The sequence below is a fragment of the Rhipicephalus microplus genome, chromosome 10 (assembly GCF_043290135.1).
Source record: "Rhipicephalus microplus isolate Deutch F79 chromosome 10, USDA_Rmic, whole genome shotgun sequence".
In the NCBI taxonomy this organism is placed as follows: domain Eukaryota; kingdom Metazoa; phylum Arthropoda; class Arachnida; order Ixodida; family Ixodidae; genus Rhipicephalus; species Rhipicephalus microplus.
This window is the reverse complement of record NC_134709.1, coordinates 99,447,260-99,471,916: the sequence shown is the minus strand read 5'-3', so window position 1 is coordinate 99,471,916 and position 24,657 is coordinate 99,447,260. Positions and strand designations below refer to the sequence as shown.

At 44.9% G+C, this 24,657-nt stretch overlaps 1 long non-coding RNA gene and 4 other non-coding genes across 5 annotated transcripts; 3 read left to right on the top strand and 2 right to left on the bottom strand.

Annotated features, from left to right (window-relative positions):
* The first annotated feature begins 801 nt into the window (after positions 1-801).
* LOC142774827 (uncharacterized) lies at positions 802-18,794 on the top strand. The gene is made up of 2 exons (XR_012886574.1): positions 802-1,200; positions 18,537-18,794. It is a non-coding gene; the product is annotated as an uncharacterized LOC142774827 (long non-coding RNA).
* Positions 16,137-16,209, bottom strand: TRNAT-CGU (transfer RNA threonine (anticodon CGU)). Its single transcript has one exon. It is a non-coding gene; the product is annotated as a tRNA-Thr (tRNA).
* Positions 16,595-16,667, bottom strand: TRNAT-CGU (transfer RNA threonine (anticodon CGU)). The gene has a single exon. It is a non-coding gene; the product is annotated as a tRNA-Thr (tRNA).
* TRNAT-CGU (transfer RNA threonine (anticodon CGU)) lies at positions 17,524-17,596 on the top strand. The gene has a single exon. It is a non-coding gene; the product is annotated as a tRNA-Thr (tRNA).
* Positions 17,980-18,052, top strand: TRNAT-CGU (transfer RNA threonine (anticodon CGU)). The gene has a single exon. It is a non-coding gene; the product is annotated as a tRNA-Thr (tRNA).
* Positions 18,795-24,657: the final 5,863 nt, after the last annotated feature.

Below are 24,657 nucleotides of genomic sequence, written 5' to 3'. Positions count from 1 at the left end.
AAAAACACTTGGATCTTTGGAATTATGTACCTATGTATCTTTAGCAGAAGGATACACCACCAAATATTTGCGTATTGATGCTCGAACACATGGACAGAAGAAAGAAAGTTAGGTAGGCTGATGAGATTAAAAAAATCGCAAGTATAACGTGACAACGGAAAGCAGAAGACCGGGTTGATTGACAGATCATGGGAGAAGCCTCTGCCGTGCAGTGGGCGTAGACAATCTTATGATGATGATGATGTTGATTTAACATTTTATAACTAAGCAAATCACTCTTATCTGATTTGTTTGTGCATAACAATTATAGCTTGGCTAACATTGTATGATATAATAGATATCATGTTTCTACCTCTTCCATACACGTTTTCCCCGATATAGAATAAAATAATATAAATAGTTCAAGTGCTGCGTTAAGCACACGTGTCTACCTATCCTTGCCTTCTCTTTATTTGAACTTACACATCTAGCTGTAAAGTGTCTCCACAACCAAAAAAAGACCATGAGTTGTGCACGGTCTGCATTGTCATCGAAACCGCATTGTTTATTACAGTTAAGCAAGGTGCTCTGAGAAAGACACTTGTTATTCTGTCGTGCCATTCTCCTGCACAGTGGCAGGAGCAGCAAAGAAGTGCACAATAGAAGCTGCCCGCGGCGTACAAGTCTTTGTCGTTGGGTAGTCAGTGTCACTTTCATACAGACGTGAACAGTACAATGTCTTTATTTTCCCTGCTTCTTGTGTTGAGAGACATTCCGCAATTGAATGTGGATTGTAATAAATCTCGCGGCAGTGAATTCACAATGGTTTGGATGAAACTGCAGAAAAAAAATCAATTCTGGGACTCTTTAGGTCTACAGAAAGTTCATCAGTATAAACGTGTCGGGGCTGTGGACATTTAAGTTTATGAATGATCATTCAGCATTAAACATTCAAGTTCGTTCATGATGAAGAAGTCTACTTGCTTCGCCATTTTTGCCTTCGTCGCAGCATTTACACTTTTCCTCCCTAAAAGAGAAGGAACTGGATCCTCTTCCGCAATGGTTTTTGGATTGACGGGTGCGAGCGCTGCAAAAGGTCTTGTAAGACATAATGCTGTTAAAGGGGATCCTCGAATGAATACATCACGTCGTACACGGCGAGGACCAAAACGGAGGACACGACTGGGCAAATAAGAACAGCTGGTGTTGCAATGTGCAGCGGTACGTACCTTTAATTATTCATCGCATTTTGGCCGTAGGACCCTGTTCTGAAAATTTTGGATCGGTTATCTAAGTGGGCTTTTGTGGCGTACATTTTGTATTTTAATATGAGAAACGTGACCTCCAGTTTGGAGCATTGGTGTTAAAAAAACATACCCCAGCAGTTCCTTTAGCCAGTCTAAACTGGCTTGCTTAGGTTTGTTATCGTCTGAACAGTGAAGACAGCGTAATAAAACTCCAAGCGCTGAAAAATGTTTTTCCTTTTTTATAATGCCGATGTGTGTTCACTGGGCCTGTTAACCATGTCTTTGGAATAGACGCATTTCCTCGTTACCTTTAGCTGTGGAACAATTAAGAGAAATATGTTATCCGTGCATGCCTGCGGCGAACCCTGATGTACGCTTTCAGCAATTTCTGAAAATACTGATATGTTTACGATGAACACACATGCGTAAATTCTACAGCTGATTCTCTCTTTTCTTACTTTTCTGTGTTCTTTTTCCTTGCTTGTTTCTTGTTGATGTCACATGCTTTCTATTTATTTTTATTGTTATTTATTGCATATCTGCATCGCTCCATTGGGCATTAATTACAGCAAGGGGGTACATGCAAAAATATACAAAGCAAACACACTCACAAAGCGTGCTAAAATACATCGGTTTTCCAATTGTTAACAACATTGGGCGATAGGGCATTTCATTCTCTATTGGCTCTCCATTCTCTAATGGCCCTAAAGACACTCCAAGTAGAGCTGTACGCTGCCGCCCTTTTTTTGCTCACGCTATTTGTGCCGCTGCCAAATTTCTGAGAGAGACCACGCCACCGCCGTTTTTATTATTTAAGTCGAGCGAAGAATCTAGGCATAAAATACATCGCTTCGCCTTTTTTTCTGGAGCTTTAAGATTTTTCAGAGCGGCGTTTGCGGTGTCTCGACTTCTATCTTATGTCTGTATTTGCATTCCCAAGGGCTCCAAATAGGCTCTGAAGATATACAGTTGGTGATTCACCTGACAGGACGGTTATTCACGTTACATGATAGGACATCTACTCTCGAATGATCCATATATGATAAGTATCAGTTGTAAATTTCTATGCCCTGTTTTGCCATGCATTCACCTTCCCCGTTCTGTCTCGTCTCTCGCATGATTATAACGCGCAATAAACGTTTTGTTTTGCTTCATTTTGTGAATTTTCGATTGCGGAAGTGGAAGTGGGTGTAGTCCACAAGCTCGAATCAATAGGCACGACGCTTAGCGCTCGCGTCTCACACGTGCTTTATGTAGACGCAAACATTGAAAAGACATCGCCTGTAAAAATTTCTGTCAGATAAGTGTAATGGAGTGTATTGGAAATCAAAATGTCTCGAAAACTGCGACAACAGTACTTTTAAATAATTAACGCTTAGGCACGCTGCTATCCTGCTATCACGTTAAAATAATTCGCCCTATTGGGGAAACCAATTTTTATTTCAAATTTCAATGCACAACCTTTTATCCTCACCCATTCTTGCAATGCGACTCGGATAGCTTGGAAGAAGAGACGCTCGAGTCGGGGTCCATGCCATCTGGTTTCGGACTCGAACACGAAGTGCCCGACAGCGTCTGTCTCGGCGAGTCCTTGGATATGGGCGATCATGAGTGCGAGGCATTTCCACCACCCAAGCCGTTGATTAGGGCAGTGGCACTTCCGTGGATAACAGAATGCACAATCCCGAACGCGAGTAGACACCAGTCACCGGTTGTTTACTCCATATCGAGACCGAGGGCCTGCTGCGAGCATCCACACAACGTGCGTAGTTAGGGACGGTGCCGACCTAATCGCGTTTAGGCCTCCTCCGTCAGCTATATCAGAGCTCGTCCACCCCACAAGTGCCAGCACCACCAATGACTCAATGTGTCAGTGCCAACGAGGCCACCACTAAAATCTAGTCAAATGTCACCGCAACCAGTGACCATGATCTTTTGCCTGAACAAACAACGAAACCTTTGAGGGGCTAAACTCCTTATAACGGCACCCGTTCGTCCCTCGTAGCTGTTGTAGTGTGTAACCAGTATAACATTTTGACCTCCAAGGTGGTGCTGGTGAGAGATTTCTTCTGTGCGTAGTTGAACAATAAAAAATAGTGCTCAATGTACATGCCAATGGCTGATATAGGGAGATGAGAGACGGGAGCATTCGGCTTTTACTTAACGCGCACGCTGCAATCCCCATCAGCAGCCATTGGTATGTACCTTGAGCACTATCTGACAAGAAAGGGTTTCTACGTTATACTCGCTGGAAGTAACCTCTTTAGTTTTAAAAAGGTTTAGCGAGCGTTGGGCCGCAGTGCCATGAATACAATGAACTACTATATACCATGAATGAACTCGAGGTGGTTAAAGGTGGCAAGTATACATACGAAGCGCAAGCCGTAAGAAAGTGTGCGTGTGCCACCTCTCGTTTAGTCCTTGGAATGTTCGCTGTATGGCGGTGCTTCTATATGGGGAATAGAGAGCCTACATGAACGGCCGTTTTTAGGGTGATGTCAGCCTTTGACCCACTACATGCCGCCAACGCACCGCCACCCGCCAAAACACAATGTTGCCAGACAGCAACGCCGCGCTGTCGCCCCATCTTGGTGCCCGCACTGCGTCTACGCCCGGTTGCGTTTAGTTCTCAATAATACGGCGTCGAACGTTGCGGTAGCGTGTTAAACGCTGCCGGTGAAGCCTTAGAATGCCTGGATGCTGCGTACCGCTCTGCACTAACCACAACAGAAAGGGGGTGTCAATGTTCCGCTTCCGAGGGAGCCCTGGCCGACGACAACTATGGCTGGCTCAAGTGAAGCGAGACGGCTGGGAGCCCACCAGTGCGTCTCGTATTTGCTCTGTGAGTACTGCGCATTTCGTTCACAGTTTTTTCCTGCGGCACACGTATATGTGTTTCGCGGTGTTGAGAGTCCGCTAGGGGGCCAGGCAAGGCTGACGTGCCTCGCATGGGCTCCGTATTCTACGAAGTTTTTGTCGAACCAAGACTGCTTTTTTGGTGCCAACAGTGGTCTCTCTTGAACTTCAGCAAGTTGCCGACGCTGCTGGTGAGTGCCTCAAACCTATTTGTTCTTGAGGAGCTTTGCAAACATCAACTCTTGCTGAGCGGGGGAACGCCACCTCGTTAGCCTTAACGCCACCGGCACCGGCGTCGGGCTCGCGCTTCGACGCGCGTGCACAAGTTTTTCGGCAACGCAATGGCATACATGGTGAGTGGCACGGATTTACCTGCCACAGAATTCAACCCAGAAAAATGGAGTGTAGTGCTGAATGCCCGACAATGCTCACCTCGACAACAGTCAAAAGAAACTGAAGGAACGCAGTCAAGTAAAGCGGCGCCAGCTGCCGAAACGCCAGCACGCAAAACGGAATCACCGCCCAGCGTTTCCTCAAAGCTCGACAGCACAGCTGTGGCGCGTCCTCGCTTAAAACGACTGCCACGGTTGCCAGTCGATGACTTCAAGATTCTCTTTCGTCCGAGTGCGGGCGTAGATCTGGCCCAATACAACGACGTAGAGTTACGAGCGGTTGTAAACGCCAAAAGCGGACTGCACTCTGTGGTTGCCGACGAAGATCTTGTGTGCACCAATCTGGCCAAAAATATTTTCACCGTGTCCACATCTTGCGCCGACCGAGTTGCCAACTATGCAAAAATACGAGAACTCACGCTACGTGGTAAAAAACTGGGATTTCACGCGTACATAGCTCCCCCAGACGGGGCACGGGCAGGGATTATCTACCGCGCTTGGAATGGTGAGTCACCTCAGGACTTGCTTCAAGAATTACGTCGGGCGAATCCCCTTCTACCAATAGTCCAAGCAAGAGACATGGGGCGTACCTCACGCTCAGTGCTCATTCACTTCATGGCTGAGGAGCTTCCTCCGTCAGTCAAAATGTTTGGCATCCTCTACGCCGTTTTCAACTTTCGACCGAAGGTGGAAGCGTGCCTAAACTGCAGACAAGTCGGCAACCGACGAGATGTATGTCCTTTGCCAAATCGCCTCACGTGCTCAAGCTGCGCACAGAAACACCCGGAGGACTATCCCTGCACCCCGCAGTGCGTCATCTGTGGGGACGCTCACAAGACGGGTGACAGGGCATGCAAGCAACGCTTTCAGCGTGGCTTCAGCCGTCTCTCTCGGCCACGACAAAGGCCGCAACAAGAGCACCAGCAGGAACAGCCCGAGTTCCAGCTCGAGAAGGAGGCTTTTCCAAGCATCGACGATAGAAATTGTAGCAGCAGAAGCAAGAGTCCTGGACGAAACCGTAGCAGCATAAGCAGGAGTCCTGGACGAAACCGTGGCAGCAAAGGCAAAATCCCTGGACGAAGTGCATCACAAAGCCGCGACTTCAGCACCAAACCCGAAAAGGTGAGCTGGGCAAAGCAAGCCTCCTGCTCCAGTTGTGTGCTCTCTGACGCAAAAGAAAATTCTAAAACTCAGGAGACTATCGAACGTCTAATGCGAGAGAATCAAGAGTTAAAGCAACAGTTGGCTCTGGTGCTGGAACGTCTAAGTATACTTACAGCTGCCCCACCCGCGTCTTCTCCACCCCTATCTATCTCCCCCTCTGTCATAGAGCCTGATATGGCAGCAAAATCAGGGACCGACATTATAGATTCCTCTCCACAGCCAGCAAAAAAGAAAAGGACAGAGCAACCCGAGTCATCGGAGGACGATTTTAAAAGCACCAGTCAAAAAATTCGGAAAGAACACCGCGAACTCAAACAAAAGGTTGATTTAGGCTTTACGCAAATTGCTGAACGCTTCAATAAGATCGAGAGTATTCTAGACGTGTTAGTTGATCGGCTTGAATCTCTCCCACAATCTCAACCCTCTCCAGCGCGTTCGCAGCCATAACCCCCTCCTGCACCCTTGCCTCATCTTCACCCTCTCCACTCTGCATATGGCAATGGAATTGTCGTGGATTAAGAAACAAAAGAGACAACCTCTCACTTTATACACAGCGGTCGACACGGGCCCCTGATGTCATCTCCGTACAGGAGCCTTTAAAAGCTTGCAAACTCCTCGGCTATCAGGCTGTACATTCGCATCCTAGCTCCCCATGGGCTACCACATATATAAAGAGAAATATCTCGTTTATAGCGCATGATCTTTCCGATCTTTACAGTGACTGCCTTCTTCTTGAACTTGTCCCACGTCGTACAGGACAAGGCACATATTTTATTTTGAATATTTATTCCCATCCTAGAGATGGCCTCACTGCTGTTTTTGAAGCAATTGATAAGGCCATTCAAATAGCAAACTCTGCTCCCATAGTTGTAACAGGTGACATTAATGCCCCGCACGTAGATTGGGGTTACAGGAGAAACACTCGGAAGGGCACCAGCCTTCTTCAATACATTCAGCGAAACAGGTGCACTCTAGTCACTGACTGCATGCTACCAACACGAATTGGCAACAGTGTGAGCAGAGATACCACCCCTGACCTTACTTTCACTAAAACTGTGCGACAAGTTAACTGGACACACAGTGGGGTCAACCTCGGCAGTGATCATTACATCCTAACAACTACACTGCCCCATGCCAATTTTCATCCACAGTTTCATTTAAAACATATTGTTGACTGGGATAAATTTCGCGAAATCTGAGACCGAAACCCGAAAAAAGAAATTCAAGACTACAAAGACTGGGCGTCTCAGCTTAAACAGGATGTAGCTCTTAGCGAAAAAGTAGCCCCCGCAGCACATATCCGTGATCCAGTAGACAGCAGGCTACTCCACCTATGGGAGGCCTATCAGAGCTTGGAGAAACGATGGCTCAAGCAAAAATATAATCGTAAACTAAAACGCAAAATGTCACAAACACTCCAGCTTGTAACTGAACACACGGCCGAACTTTCATCGCAGCAATGGAACCAAACATGTAACCGGCTCGACGGTACTCTACATATGAAGAACTCTTGGTCCCTGCTCCGCCATATGTTAGATCCATGCTCCTCGCGATGTGAAAGTAATAAGCGAATTACGAAACTCTTGTTTGAAGTAGAAAAACAAGGGCAAGACGTTGAAACTGCTCTTAAAACAACGTATTTCCCTGGCCCAAGGCGAGAATCGTTACCTTCCTACAATGGAGCTCCCAATGCAGACTTGGATGCACCAATTGCAGAGGCGGAAGTTTGGGCTGCCCTAAGCAAACTTCGCACCACATCTGCTCCAGGACTAGATGGAATTACTAACAAAACACTCCGAAATTTAGACTCCAAGTCAGTGGCAGCTCTTACCGATTACATGAATCAACATTGGGAGCAGGGCACGCTGCCCCAGGAATGGAAGTCAGCTAAGGTGACTTTCATACCCAAACATAATAAGCCGTTAGACCTTAATAATTTGAGACCCATCTCTCTTACCTCATGTACTGGAAAACTCATGGAGCATGTAATTCTCAATCGTCTTAATCGCTACACGGAACAAGAAAAACTGTTTCCCTCCACCATGTACGGCTTCCGAGCGGGACTCTCCCCTCAGGATGTCATGCTGCAGCTTAAGGAGGACGTGCTAAATCCTACTTTTCCACACATCACCAGAGCCATCCTTGCATTGGACCCGACTAAAGCTTTTGATAATGTTTCTCACTCCTCGATTTTACAATCTCTTAGTGAACTAAACGTAGGCTCTCGCACACACAGGTATGTCTCTGCATTTCTCAGCAATAGGTCCGTCTGCCTACAGTTGGGCACTTTCAAAACCGATCCCTTCATGCTAGGTAGCAAGGGAACGCCCCAGGGATTGGTTTTGTCCCCGTTCCTTTTTAACGTTACTCTCATACCGCTAGCGCGGGAGCTTGCCAAACTTTCTTCTATCAATCACTCCTTGTACGCGGATGACATCACCATCTGGGTCAATACTGGCAACCATGGCGAAATCAAATCGAAGCTTCAGTTGGCCGCTGACATTGTTGTTAAACACGCCAACAATATTGGGCTCACCTGCTCGGCGGCTAAATCGGAACTCCTAGTAATTGACTTTAAAAAGCAAGACACATGTCACATTCAAGTCATGCTTGATGACACCCCTATTCTCAGGGTAAATAAAATGAATATTTTAGGCCTAATATTTCCGAAAATGGCTCGAACGCTGACACAATAAAGTTAATCCGCTCCTCAGTTCAAAATACAGCTTCCCTCATTAAGCGCATATCCAATCGTCATCGCGGCATGAGGGAAGCAAACACACGCCGCCTCATACAGGCCTTTTGCCTATGCAGAATTACCTATTCTATCCCCTACCTCTATCTCTCACTTACGGAGACCGAGCAACTTAACGGACTCATTCGTAATGCCTATAAAACTGCGCTCCATCTCCCTAAATCAACAGCCACAGATAAACTACTTCAACTTGGGGTGCACAACACTCTGGGAGAGCTTGTAGAGGCGCATCTTTTCAGCCAATATCAAAGACTATCACTCTCAGAAACAGGACAGGTACTCCTGCACCGACTTGGAATCAACGTTCCTGGTCACACCACGGCCACGCACGCAGTTCCCGTCACTGTTAGCAGCAACATATTAATTCCGCCACTCCCCAAAAATACTCACCCAGAACATAATCGGGCGCGACGGGAAGCTCGAGCCAAGTCCCTTCAGAAGCGCTTCCCTCCTAATTCTCCCGCAGTCTATGTAGACGCGGCCGAATATGTAGATCATCGAGCTTTCACGGTAGCCGTCGTAGATGGATTTCAAAAACTGGTCGCTAGTGCGTCCCTTCCAAATTCGACAGAATCCCTGGAAGCAGAGGAGGCGGCAATTGCTTTAGCCATTGTTCACTCCTCCGCTGAGTATATTTTTTCTGATTCAAAAACTGCAATTCGTAATTTCGCCACTTTCCGAATTCATTCTCTGGCTGCTAAAATTCTTGAATCATCTCTTCCGCCTGATCGCCTCATCACCCTCCTCTGGGTCCCTGCGCACTGTGGACACCCAGGCAACACGGCCGCTCACACCCAAGCCCGAGCACTCGCCAACCGGGCTCACAGCGACCTGCCTTCGCTTCGAAGTGCCAGGAATCGACTCCTCAGCTATCATGATATCACGCTATTTTACCGAAATTCCCGCCTAACGTATCCCCCGCCACATAAATCTCTCTCCAGAAGTGACCAGGCTTTGTGGCGCAGACTTTAAACGGCCACAGTAACGACTCCTTTTCTTCTCTCTCTTTTTACACATGGTGAAACCTCGCCTCATTGCAACTTATGTCCTAGCACCAGAGCCGACTTCCAGCACATATTTATGAATTGTCCAAACAAACCCAAGCCTCCGTGGCAAGGGTCAGAACACCAGGAGCGATGGGAGGCTGCTCTGCGCAGCTCGCAACCGGGTTTACAGCTCCGGACAGTGAGCTGGGCCAGAAGGGTCGCCGAAGCACAGCAGTGTCCAGCCACCTAGAGCGGCCCGAGGGCTCGTCGTCATCCTGATTCCACTTCCCCAACCACACCCCCCCTCAAATGATTCCTTCGTGAACCAATAAAGTTGATTACCTACCTACCTACCTCGCGGTGTTCGCGAATGAGTAGATAACCGAAGTTGTCGTTGCTGCGTCCACGCATTGCGAGTGGGAAGCCCACAAACGGGACGCGCCCGCGCGTTCGTACGGAGACGCGCTCGCTAGCCTGAGCTGTTGCCACGCTTGCGTTCGTGTCAGCGTAACCTCAGTATTATGTCGCAAGTGTTTGTGTGTGGGCTGCGAATTTCTTCGTGCGCTCACTTTGAGAACTGGGTCGCTTACACGACCCTGAGAACCGCCGCTGTCAAAAGCCCAGGTGTTGTGTGTTGTTACAAGGGCTGGGCACCGACGCCGTACGTAGGTATACATGCTCGGTCGCCTCCCTACAATAATGCTGAATAGTCACGCTGAATTGAATTCTAGCTGTTTGTCGCAAATGCATCTGCAGTCAGATGCCAGATGAGTGGTCGACACGATGTTGACGTGCCGATAGAACGTTGTAAGTGAGCGGCGGCTGGCTGCAAAATGGCGGCGCACAGAAAACTATGCTGAATTTGGTGGAAGCTGGCAACAGCGTGCCCCGTTGCCCGCGGGTTTTGGCTGAGTTTCTTGAAGGCACTTATTAAGATGTCTCCACCCTAAAACGGCCGTTCATGTAGGCTACCTAATGGGGAATATATGATAAAAAGATGCGAGTTGGTGGTACTTGGAGTGTTGAATAGATGGACGAACGGACACACAGAGAGATGCATGGATGGACGCTTGAACGGACGCAGGGGTGGATGCATGGACGAACGCAGGGACGGACGCACGAACAGACGTACGCATGGACGGGCGGATGGACGCATGGACGGTCACACAGACGGATGCATGGACGGACGGAAGCAAGAACGAATGGACGGGCGAATGCTTCGCCCCACTCTCCATCATTCGCTCCGTGGATATACTGCCTTTTTTTTAGTTTATGAGTCACCGGGCCCAGCAGATTTAACGCATTGCTAGCTTGACTGTTTCTTATATTTCATTTACTGGTTCCCTTTCTACTTGTTTCGTTAGTAATAAAGTTATATTTTACAGCGAAACCTGTTATGAGATCACAACTCGGGTCTCGCTTAGCGCCGCAGTTGTCCGTCGCTGCCGCTGCTGCCGCCACCGCCGGTGTCCGTAACCACATCGCGCGAAATTAAAAAAAGGAGACCTAGCACCAATGACAGTGCGGCTCGAACCCAGCCGGGTCCGCTCGATGACAGTCCAGTATTTTACCACTGAGCCACGCCGGTGCTTGAGACTTGTTGGCGAACTTGCCTTAGGCAGGCTTGATTTCAAGAAAGCAATCGCGTTAACTAACCAAAAATCTATCCCACCAAATTGCATCTAAAGGCCTCCGCCTAGCCTGCAACCTCTCAATGTCTACACTAAGTGAAGCAGGAAGGGGTAAGTGGGGGAAAATATTACCAGAAGCGTCCTTGCAACCGACTCGGGTCATTGTGGACCATAGTGAGAGTAAAGCTGCCGAATACAGTGTCGTGGAGGTCGCGCAGAAATTAGTATTTAATCTTGGAGAGCATGAGGCAAGAGAACTGCAAAGATATGAACTAAAAAAGAGAGGCGAAATTTCAATAGTAAAAGATAGAAAATTCTATCGGGACTGCAGAAGCTCCCCTGCTCTGCAATAGGAAAATAGGAATGAGACCCTAAAAAAACGCAAGGGACCACCCGTACTACAACCTAACTTTGAGGAGAAAAATGGGAACTCGAAACTACAGTGTAATACTAATCAAAACAGCCTTACTCTCGAATATGACGCTGACACTCCCGTGCCACGTGATAGCCAAGAGCAGCCAAAAACTTATGAGAAAAATGTTCTCAATCTGTCCAACACAACGCTTACACTCACTCAGCTGCAACTTTTGTCGAGAGGCTTAACCTTTTGTCCATCATCAAGTAGATTCAATAAATTTGAACTGTAAGAAGACCTCGATGACTTTGCGTGTGATCTCCGCCTCCGTGAATACTTTCATGATCGGAAGGACTGTACGGACGAGAATAGAGTGATTGGTGGTGACAAATCATGGTGTCCATGTGAGCAGCGGGACAAACACCTCTATATGTATATATCAGCAGTTTAAAAAGATATCATCAGAGCGTATGAAAAAAAAACGGCCATCTCGAAACAACCTATCGAATTCAGAACGAAGGGCACACAATGAACTACGAAAAAACGCTGAAATTACCATCAAACCGGCTGGTAAAGGGGGCTGCATAGTAATTCTAAACACGTCGGACTACTTAAAGGAAGGGGAACGACAACTATCAGACACAAAGTTCTAAAAAGAGCTTGCAACGGTTACGACTCCCGAATTTGAAAGTGAGATAAAAGGAACCCTAAATAATCTCCATTGGGACGAGAAAATTACCGGCAAAATGTTAAAAGCAATGTTACCGGCCCATTTTGTTCCCGATCAATTCTATTTGCTCCCCAAAATACACAAGCCAGGCAATATGGGGCGTCCGATAATATCCAGTAACAGCACATCAACAGAAAATATATCGGAATTCATCAATTCCTTAATAAAAGACATCCCCCCAAATTTTCCCTATTACCTAAAGGATACAAACCACTTCATCTGCGAAACTTCAAGTCTCAACATCCCAGGCGGTAGTTTTCTGGTGACCATGGACGTCTGCTCACTGTACACTAATAAACCCCACCATGACGGAATAACGGCTATAGTTCCTGAATATGTGAAATCTGACTCATCAACTGGCGTAATTGGCGAGGTACTGTTTACAGTTCTTGAACTTGTACTAAATTATAACCATTTTGAGTTCAATGGCAAGCACTTCCTTCTGGTCAGTGGCCCCGCCGCGGTGGTCTAGTGGCTAAGGTACTCGGCTGCTGACCCGCAGGGCGCGGGTTCGAATCCCGGCTGCGGCGGCTGCATTTCTGATGGAGGCGGAAATGTTGTAGGCCCGTGTGCTCAGATTTGGGTGCACGTTAAAGAACCCCAGGTGGTCAAAATTTCTGGAGCCCTCCACTACGGCGTCTCTCATAATCATATCCTGGTTTTGGGACGTTAAACCCCACAAATCAATCAATCCTTCTGGTCAGTGGCACTGAAATGGGCACAAAAATGACCCCAAACTTTGCGAGCATGTTTGTGGCTTCCCTTGAAATCCCATTCACTGAGGGACACACCTTGAAACCTTCCTACTACAGCAGATACTTAGACGATATTTCTATGATATGAAACCACGATGAAGGAAATCTCCGCTTCATAGAGGATTTTAACAAGTGCCACCCGTCAACTAAATTCACGAACAAAATTTCCAAAACTAGCATTAACTTTTTGAACGTGACTGTTACGGTCAAAAATGACCGCTTTTCAACAAACCTTTGCAAAAAGCCTACAGACCGTCAAATGCACCTTCATTTCAGAAGCAGCCATCCAAAGCATTGCAAAACGGGTATTCCATATTCTCAGGCCTACCGGTATGCAGTAATTTGACAGACACGCAGAACACCTAAAGCATTCCTTATTTAAACAAAACTATCTCGAAGACATTATTGACGATGCCATACTACGTGCTCGCAATGTGAACCGGAATGATATAATTAAGGGACCAAGCAGAGTATCTAAAACGACTTCCCAAACGAACCTTGTACTAACTTACTCCTCATCAGTGCCACGAATCAACAACATACTTTCCCGCCATTTCAACATAATCAGGCAAAGCAAGCGACTAACTTCAATTTTCGTGAAGCCACCTCACGTGGTGTACGGCAGGGATAAAAACCTGAAGGACATTCTTGTCAGAGCAAAAACAAACCCCTCCAAAATTCAATCAGGGTGCCATCCCTGCGGAAAAGCTCGATGCAAGGTATGCCCACAGATGGTGACAACACGTGAATCAAAAGCGAACTTCTCGGATTTCAAATTGTGCATAACTGAAAGCCTTAATTGTGACTCCAGTAACATAAAATACATGCCACATTGCAACATCTGAAAGACAAGAATATATCGGCCAAACAGACACGCCATTTCGGCTGAGGTTCAATTATCACCGGTACCACGCCGCTTCTCTGCTGAAGATACCTTTATCCAGACATCTGCGCTTGCCAAACCACAGTTTTGAAAATATTAGCGTAAGTCTTTTACAGTCTGGTTTCTCAATGGGCGCGAACAGCGTGAGGCATATTTTTTTTTATTTTCAAATTTAAAACATTAGTAGCCGGCATCAACGAGGACCACGGAAGACTCTCCTGACTCCGAGAAGTAAGCCAGTAGGAAATTGTGACGAAGATTCATAGCTGGAGACCATATGCTTGTTTTTTATCACTGACTCGTACGTGTACACTGTCCTTCCTATTTTTCTTTTTCTTATATATTTTTTACCTCGCGTGCACATACAAAGTGTTTACGCTTACCTACCACTTGATAGCCATTGAGGGGGAACGGGCGAAGATGAAAAGGTAAAGAGCCGACTGACCCATTAAGGGGGAAATCTTTTCTTACGCACGCCGTTGCGGGCCCCTCCCGCCACCGCAGCGACAATCTTGGGTGGCCCGACACACGTCGAGAACTGGCCAGCACAGGATGAGAAACGGATGTGGACTTACACCGACATTTGGACGTGCACAATCTGGTTTCGTGCTCAGCGTTCACAGTGTTTTGTTTCTTCTTTTTTTCTTTTTTCTTTGCTTTTTTTGTTTGTTCTTAGTTCTCCTTCACTCTCGAAAACATCCTTCAAGGCGAGAGGGACGTGGCAGGAACGCAGTTTGAACGTCTATGTTAGTATGACTTATCCATTGACGAAGAGAGGAGCCCTGCCGAACAAACGCTCCCGTTGTGCCATGTATATATATATATATATATATATATATATATATATATATATATATATATATATATATATATATATATATATATATATATATATATATATATATATATATGAATAAAATAAAAAGAAGACACACGTCGAAAAACGGAAAGGTTTCTTTACGTTTCGGCCGTGGGACCGGCCTTCGTCAGAATAACAGATGTAACAGTGGTACAACAGCATATAAGCGCATACGTTTCGCTTGCAATAATCACGTGAGTGCAAACATCATAAAAACAAGTACAACAATGAGACATGAAATCTATATGGGGGCCCCCGTATCACATCCTACTTATAAGCAATCAAATAACAAGTCACGACACGTGCAGCACAAGGATTACAGCTGGTACAAGCAATAACATCTACAGCGGTCACTGGTGCAAGACGCTGAGTTTCCTCGTACTCTCATTTAAACCACCTGCGATTGTATTGAACTTAAAGATGAGAAATGATTCGCGCACTTCCCTGTCATGATGCGTTCGGAAGCCAGACTCCAGAATCGTGGCTCTAATGTGTTCAAATGAGTGGCCCATTGCGTTAGCATGCTTTGATATTGGAAGGTGAGGAAGTGAAGAGATATGAGCCTTGTGATCTTGTGATTGTTAAACCGATATCGGAAGGGATATCGGAAGGGTTTCTATATATATATATATATATATATATATATATATATATATATATATATATATATATGGAAACAAGTGTTTACCTAAGGGCTCGTTTTTGCGTGTTTTTACACAATAATAATAAGATCTAACAGACAATAATGCCAAGGGAAGTATAGGGGAAGATATTAGACCAAATTGTAATGTAAATATGCAGAAAATTGGGTGAAAAGATAACTTACCGTGGGCAGGATCCGAACCTGCGACCTTCGAGTGACGCGTTCGATGCTCTACCACTCAGCTACCACGACAGTTATCCCCCCAGCCACTTTATAGGGTTTATATGTGAATCAAACGTGGGAGTGTAAGTCAGCGCCACCGGTAGCCATAGCGGCGAGTGTGGAACACTCTTTTTGAGCCTGTTTGGCGTCACGTAGCACGTTAACTTGTTACGAGTGGGCAGCTGACCAATAGTCCCTCGTATAGAACCTAAAGGCACTGAGTCTGCCAGTACGAGACCCTCGTTAATGAATAAGGGAACAAGTGTTCACCTGAGGGCTCGTTTTTGCGTGTTTTTACACGATAATAATGAGATCTAACAGACAATAATGCCCAGGGAACTATAGGGGAAGATATTAGACCAAACTGTAATGTAAATATGCAGAAAAGTGGGTGAAAAGATCATTGCCGTGGGCAGAATCCGAACCTGCGACCTTCGAATGACGCGTTCGATGCTCTACCACGTTATATATATATATATATATATATATATATATATATATATATATATATATATATATATAAGGGAAACAAGTGTATACCTAAGGGCTCGTTTTTCCGTGTTTTTAACACAATATGAATGAGATATAACAGACAGTAATGCCAAGGAACGTACAGGGGAAGTTATTAAAATCAATGGAATGTAAATAAGAAGAAAGAAAAGTGGATGAAAAAATTACCAACTGTGAGCAGGAATCGAACCTACGACCTTCGAATTACGCGTTCGATGCTCTAACCACTGAGCTATCACAGCGGCCCTCCCTCCATCCACTTTTTTGGGTTTATCTGTGAATTTAGAAGTAGGAGCGACAGTCAGCGCCATCTATAAGCCAAACAACGAGTGTGAAAACACTCTTATGCGCATGTTTGGCGTCACGTAGCACGTGAACTTAATATGAGCGGGCAGCTGATTAATTGTCCCTCTTATACAACCTAAACACACCAAGTCTGCCAGTGCGAGACCCTCGTTCAATGAAAAATAAGGGAAAGAAGTGTATACCTAAGGGCTCGTTTTTCCGTGTTTTTAACACAATATTAATGAGATATAACAGACAGTAATGCCAAGGAACGTACAGGGGAAGTTATTAAAATCAATGGAATGTAAATAAGAAGAAAGAAAAGTGGATGAAAAAATTACCAACTGTGAGCAGGAATCGAACCTACGACCTTCGAATTACGCGTTCGATGCTCTAACCACTGAGCTATCACAGCGGCCCTCCCTCCATCCACTTTTTTGGGTTTATCTGTGAATTTAGAAGTAGGAGCGACCGTCAGCGCCATCTATAAGCCAAACAACGAGTGTGAAAACACTCTTATACGCATGTTTGGCGTCACGTAGCACGTGAACTTAATAAGAGCGGGCAGCTGATTAATTGTCCCTCTTATACAACCTAAACACACCAAGTCTGCCAGTACGAGACCCTCGTTCAATGAAATAAGGGAAAGAAGTGTATACCTAAGGGCTCGTTTTTCCGTGTTTTTAACACAATATTAATGAGATATAACAGACAGTAATGCCAAGGAACGTACAGGGGAAGTTATTAAAATCAATGGAATGTAAATAAGAAGAAAGAAAAGTGGATGAAAAAATTACCAACTGTGAGCAGGAATCGAACCTACGACATTCGAATTACGCGTCGAAGGTCGAAGGTCGAAGGTCGTAGGTTCGATTCCTGCTCACAGTTGGTAATTTTTTCATCCACTTTTCTTTCTTCTTATTTACATTCCATTGATTTTAATAACTTCCCCTGTACGTTCCTTGGCATTACTGTCTGTTATATCTCATTAATATTGTGTTAAAAACACGGAAAAACGAGCCCTTAGGTATACACTTCTTTCCCTTATTTCATTGAACGAGGGTCTCGTACTGGCAGACTTGGTGTGTTTAGGTTGTATAAGAGGGACAATTAATCAGCTGCCCGCTCATATTAAGTTCACGTGCTACGTGACGCCAAACATGCGCATAAGAGTGTTTTCACACTCGTTGTTTGGCTTATAGATGGCGCTGACTGTCGCTCCTACTTCTAAATTCACAGATAAACCCAAAAAAGTGGATGGAGGGAGGGCCGCTGTGATAGCTCAGTGGTTAGAGCATCGAACGCGTAATTCGAAGGTCGTAGGTTCGATTCCTGCTCACAGTTGGTAATTTTTTCATCCACTTTTCTTTCTTCTTATTTACATTCCATTGATTTTAATAACTTCCCCTGTACGTTCCTTGGCATTACTGTCTGTTATATCTCATTAATATTGTGTTAAAAACACGGAAAAACGAGCCCTTAGGTATACACTTCTTTCCCTTATTTCATTGAACGAGGGTCTCGTACTGGCAGACTTGGTGTGTTTAGGTTGTATAAGAGGGACAATTAATCAGCTGCCCGCTCATATTAAGTTCACGTGCTACGTGACGCCAAACATGCGCATAAGAGTGTTTTCACACTCGTTGTTTGGCTTATAGATGGCGCTGACTGTCGCTCCTACTTCTAAATTCACAGATAAACCCAAAAAAGTGGATGGAGGGAGGGCCGCTGTGATAGCTCAGTGGTTAGAGCATCGAACGCGTAATTCGAAGGTCGTAGGTTCGATTCCTGCTCACAGTTGGTAATTTTTTCATCCACTTTTCTTTCTTCTTATTTACATTCCATTGATTTTAATAACTTCCCCTGTACGTTCCTTGGCATTACTGCCTGTTATATCTCATTCATATATATATATATATATATATATATATATATATATATATATATATATATATATATATAACGGGAAGTTAAATTCACGTGAAAGACATGAGAAAAATAGCCAATCAGCCAATGGTTTATGGTATTGCTACGGCACAATAGGAAAGTCAATTTGACGTACTTGAATAACAGACGGCAAGTTGCATCTTTACAGGTAATAAATGCACTTTGTAAGACGTTCTGGTACAGAAACATTTGTGATGAAGTGGGGGTAACTACAAAACGTACATTTTCCTTTGCCCTTGCACCGTGAAGATTCTTGGAAATATTGCAGGTTCGTTTGCTAATAATAATGAGTCACGTGATAAACATCTTGCAATGAATACCGCCTTTTTTTCAGCAGACGGTGGCTTATGCTACGAAGAAGCCCAGATAAGACAACATGGAATTGTAGCATCACGTGTGTGTTACAGCAACCTGCTTGACGAGGCACCTGATTGGATATTAGGAGCCAACTTCAGAAAACATCTTCGAAAGACTACCTATAATTCGAATCGAAACGTAGATGATATGCTCTCACGTGTGCCTCCTACAGAAAAACGTGTGCGGAACTTTCAAAATTGCTAAAGCGTAATAAAGAGATAACTGTTAGACATTATTATAGGGCATTTGTTGTTTATTGTTTTCAAAGTTCTTTGTGAACACCAACACTTGTCGTGCATGCTACGATGGCTTTTTATAAGCAAATGACCCGCCATGAACCATCGTAAAATATATATCCTAGTTCCAATATCAATAAACTTTCAAGTTCAGCTCCTTTTATTTCTTTTATCTCCTCTGCACAATTCCTCATGTTTCTTTATGGTTATCATAGCTTTACGCATTTCAATGGATGAGGGGAGCAGTCACCTCACACGCCTCTGTTCACAAATGCGATTCAGTTGCCGATACGTAGATTCAACTTTAGATAACCTAATTTAGGGCCTTGGTCTCCAGATTCTCCAGAAAAATGAACATGCCGATAAAGACGCCGACACACTGCTTGCGCAGCCTATATCACTGGCCACGTTACCAGAAGGACCCGGGAGTGAGAGACAGAAATGCAAACCGTGTTGTCGCGCAGCGTATTCCAATATACCGTACTCCACCTGACGACACATGCGGTGAAGGAGCAACAGTGGCGAATAGCGATGTGCGTAGTAGCTCAACGCACACACTTCCAAACCTTAGCCTCTAAGCGATAATGAAACACTTTAATAAACATTTAAAGTCGTGAATAAGCTACAGTGGTATTATCCACTCCTACATTCCCTAATACCAACGCTATCTGGTTACTTACTGCGTGCCAATGCTTGCTTCTTTAAGGAACTTTTGCTGAAAGTATTTATGTGCGGCAAGCGCATATTTCTGCGCTATGCGCGCTTGCGTAACACCCTGATTTTGCGTTCAGGCGCACGACGTTTGCGCCGTGAGATTACAATATGGGCACAAACGCTTCTATATTCTGCATCTTATCTGTCCACGCAACTTCGTGCTTCAATTTGCTGACTGGACCACGTCGGTCAATTCTAGTTTGCTAAACGAGTTCTCCAGCAGTATCGATTTCCGCATGAACTTTTGCTCATGTGTACCAAACTTCCAATAAAGCTGTACGAGTTTTTTTTCTCGTGTGGTTACTAGTTTTTAATAAAAAGCAAAACAGCATGCTTGGCAACATCAGCACGAGAAACGTGGTAGTTACGCCAGGATGTCGAAATTCTCTATACCTTCCATGGGATGAGCTGTCGGAGATGATACACTGCGGGAGCGCCGCTTCCACATCATGAAACTGCCGGGTAGCCTACAATAAATAATGCAAAAGCAATACGTTTCTTTCATGACGTCACTGGTAAATTCAGTCAATAGAGAAAAAGTGAGCGAACCGTGGGGAGGAGAGTCGCTGCAAAAATACTTCTTTCTCATCTCGCATGCAAGCTGAATGTGTTCGTGTTCTCTTGTATGCCCTGGTGCGGCTTGGGCAGCACTGCCCATTCGTTCAATTTAGTTACCCGTTTTTAAACGCTCTGCGTACGTGTTTTGTGAAGCGTGCAAATTATGGCTCACTGGTTTCTCATTATCATAAAACTGGGTTAAGAGGAGTAAACTTACTCTTTTTTTTTTAATCACACGCACGTGTCGTACTATAAACAGAGATATACTCGTAGCGTGAAAGTGTCATTCTGCAGAAGGGTCTTTATTTCACAACTGAAATAAGCACATAATGAGCAAACAGTGATCCAAAATTATCTGAACTGATGTGAAAATTGCTCACCTTGACAAGCAGTTCACATCTTGTACTTGACTGAATCACATATTTTATAACAGCTAAGATATTTTCTTTCAGATATAGAGTAGCAAGCAAGACAGAAGTTCAAGGGAAAATAGAGGCATGAAGCGATAAGTAACCATTGAACAGCGAGTGCCACTGCAGACTACATTAGGGATAATAGACATTTTTTTCCTAAAGCATTGTCTTGAGAAAGTAATGTGCACATCTGAAAGCATTGACATCAGTGACATTCCCAGTACACCTGTTTCTCAAAGCTCCAGTTAGTTTTAATTGCAGTAATAAAAACAAAGGCTAACAAAGTTTCTAACTGGATATATGCATTTCCATGCATACGGCTAGTCTTGTCAAAAAATGTCTAGTTTTGAGAAAATGCTCATCTTCCTTTTCTGTTACTATAAATTAGTTTGAGAGCGTGAAACATTTTAGGGGCGCTCTTTAACGCAGAACTTCTTCGTTCCTCGTTGTAGTCGTATATAGAGCGTAACCAGCCTTACGCTTTGACCTGCAAGGTGGTGCCGGTGGGAGATTTCTCCTGTGCGTTGTTGAACAATAAAAAATTCGCAGCGTGCGCGTTAACTAAAAGCCGAATTCTCCCGTCTCTCATTCCCAATTAGCAGCCATTGGCATGTACATTGAGCACTATGTGACAAGAAAGGGTTGCTAGGTTATACTCGCTGGGCGTAACCTCCTTGGTTTTAGAAAGGTTTAGCGAGCGTTGGGCCGCAGTGCCTTGAATACAGTGAACTAGTATATACTATGAATTCGAGGTGGTTAAAGGTGGGAAGTAGACACGAAGCGCAAGCCGTAAGAAAGTGGGCGTGTGCCACCTCTAGTTTAGTCCTTGAAATGTCCGCTGGATGGCTGTGCTTCTATATGGGGAATATATGATGAAAAGATGTGAGATGGTGGTACTTGGAGTGTTGACCAGATGGACTAACGGACACACAGAGAGATGCATGGACGGACGCACGGATTGCTGCACGGACGGATGGACGCATAGACGGACGCAGGGGCGGATGCATGGACGAGCGCAGAGACGGATGCACGTGCAGACACACGAACAGACACATGCACCGACGGCTGGATGGACGCACGGACGGCCACACAGATGGACGCATATATGATGAAAAGATGCGAGATGGTGGTACTTGGAGTGTTGACTTGATGGGCGAACGGACACACAGACAGAGGCATGGACGGACGCAGGGGCGGATGCATGGACGAACGTATCTGCGCACGGATGGACGTGTGGACGCAAAAACAGACGCACGCACGGACGGTCACACAGATGGACGCATGTATGAATGGAAGCGAGAACGAATGGACGGATGGATGCTTCCCCCACTCTCCATCATTCACCCCGTGGATATGCTGCCATTTTCTTATCCTTGCAGTACCTTTCACCGCATAAAGCGGGCAAGCGCAACGTGTGGTGTTCACCAGTTACAAGAGTGCGAATACTGTACTAACAATGTGACTTAAATAAACAATAACAATATCGGAACCTAAAATTTACCGGACATATATATTGGTTGATTGATTTGTGGGGTTTAACGTCCCAAAACCACCATATGATTACGAGAGACACCGTTGTGAAGGTCTCCGGAAATTTCGACCACCTGGGGTTCTTTAACGTGCACCCAAATCTTAGCACACGGGCCTACAACATTTCCGCCTCCATTGGAAATGCAGCCGCCGCCGCAGCTGGGATTCGAACCCGCGACCTGCGGGTCAGCAGCCGAGTACCTTAGCCACTAGACCACTGCGGCGGGGCAGCAAATCTTGTTTTTTTTTTTTTTTTGCTTATTTGCGTTTACCCAGATAGTGACATCCAACAACATAAGCATCATGAAAAAGAACGCATATATTTTAGGCTTGTAAAATCCTGTGATTGTTAGAAAGGCGTCTTTCATTTTACAAAATTGTGTAAGAATTCTGAAGTGAACTGCGCATTACATAAAACAAGTTTTATTTAAGCATTGAAGCCACGAGAATGCACATATGCAACACTGCAAGAATAAGAAAGTTATAAAGTGACGAAAATGAATAAAAGGTATGCTATGCGTGCATTATTAATAAGCATATGTAGGGTATATTCAAGGACGCAGATGTATGCCATCATTTCGCCAGTGAACCATGAGTGAGGCTCCGTGTTCCAATTTTTTTATATCGTCTTCTATATATTTTCTATTAGCAACCGTACAAGAACTAAGAATAAATACATGCGCTTAGCTGCCGTTCACTAGATTGGTCCCGAAAACTGACCAGCCGTATCACATGGTGGAACCTAGTCAACCCCCTTCTCCTCCTACTCGTCCTCCTACTAGACCTCTTTGGCCTTAGCCTTCTGCTCCTGCACGACCAAGTATGTTTCTTTCTTTTTTTGAAGTTGTTCGCTACTAATACCTTCCTGAAATATAGCCCACAATGACGCGCGATAAAGGAGCACCATGAAAAGAAGACAACATAATTTGAAATTTATACTATGTGCTAACTTGCGAAGATATGCCTATGAGTAAGTATAACAATATTACTGAAAGTACTGCGTGCCAAGAAGTATACATTACCACCACGAAATAGTTAAAGAATTCTGTAGCTGCCAGCTAACACTATAGAAGCTAACGTTCCGTCGTTCTCTGTGAGTTTCATTTTATAACTAAGTTTCTGCTTAGTTTAAAAAAAAAGGAAGCATTTCCGATGGAGGCGGAAATGTTGTAGGCCCGTGTACTCAGATTTGGGTGCACGTTAAAGAACCCCAGGTGGTCGAAATTTCCGGAGCCCTCCACTACGGCGTCTCTCATAATCATATGGTGGTTTTGGGACGTTAAACCCCACAAATCTAATCAAGTTTTAAAAAGGAAAGTTACTTAGGCCGCGTTTATTTTCTAAGTATGTATTCAGAATTTCTTTATATATTGCTCCGCTTATTTAGCGCTCTCAAACTGAAACGAGTCCAATTCCGTCGTTAAGCAAGTTAACACAGCATTTTATGCGTGACCACAATATTATTCGTAATTTGGATAAGCTTATTCATAAATATGCACTGTGTGTGGATAATCTCAAGGCATAGACCCTTTCTTCTTTAGGAATCCTAATTAGAACCACGTCGTGCAGTGACTCTGAAAAATATATAGAACTTAAGCCAGCATAAATTACATCGTAATATATGAAAAATGAAGATACGAACGTTCTTACATTTCAAGAAAATATTTTCGGAGATGTTTTCTAGTATGCTTTTAACAATCTCCTAAACAATAAAACCATTTATCTGCACAGCTTTTTTTTATCTATATCAGAATAACTCCTCCCGACTCTACCTCAAACAAGTGGGAGCGGTCCTCCAGAAGCTCACTTCTCGTAGACCAGCAACGGGCCGTCCGGCAGGCCCACGAAGCGGCCGCCAGGTACTCCCTATCGGTCCCTACGTAGGAGACGCCCGCTACGTGCTAAGCGCGTCATGCAGGACTGAAATAAAGCTTTTTTTTTTCATTCCATTCCTTTCATGCCGTGTCATACATGGTGGTGGTTGTCTACTTTCCTTTTCGCAACCAATCCGCCACCTTGCTGGTTTACGCAAAACTCGTTTGCTTTACTGGTGTTCATATACTTTGAGTTGTCAATGAATTCGCACCGCAAACTGCTACCTTCGTGATTAGCTCGTGATTCTACTTCCAGCCGCTGAAGCGAACGAACGTATGATGGCAAGCTCAAGGGTAGTTGTGACAGCGGCTGGTTTGAGCCGTAGAAAGAGGTCGATAACGAGGACTACGAAATTGTTTTGCCAAGCCTTCATGCAGGACGTATTGTTTTGAACACGGTATTTTTGCATGCTGACGTACGGTTCCAACAATATCGAGTGTAAAATTTCTATGACACTCTGGCAACCCTGCGCTTGCTTCCCGAAGTGGTTTCGTTTGGGGCGTATAGGATGAGCCATGTGTGGGCGGCAATCTTCAAGCACATGAATCTGTCAAGATGATTCTTTCGCATGGCGATATCAAAATAGAAAATTGCCGTTGTCTTCTCATAGATCTGGCAAACCAAGATGTTCGTATGAAGGTACACTGGCTGCTGCACAATGTATACTTGATGTTGTATATGTAGTGCGTTCGAGCAGTATGATCAGGTGACTGACGTCCGTAGGCAATGGTGGCGTGTGAACGACATCAGTGAGAAAGGCTCCGCTACCCGTGTC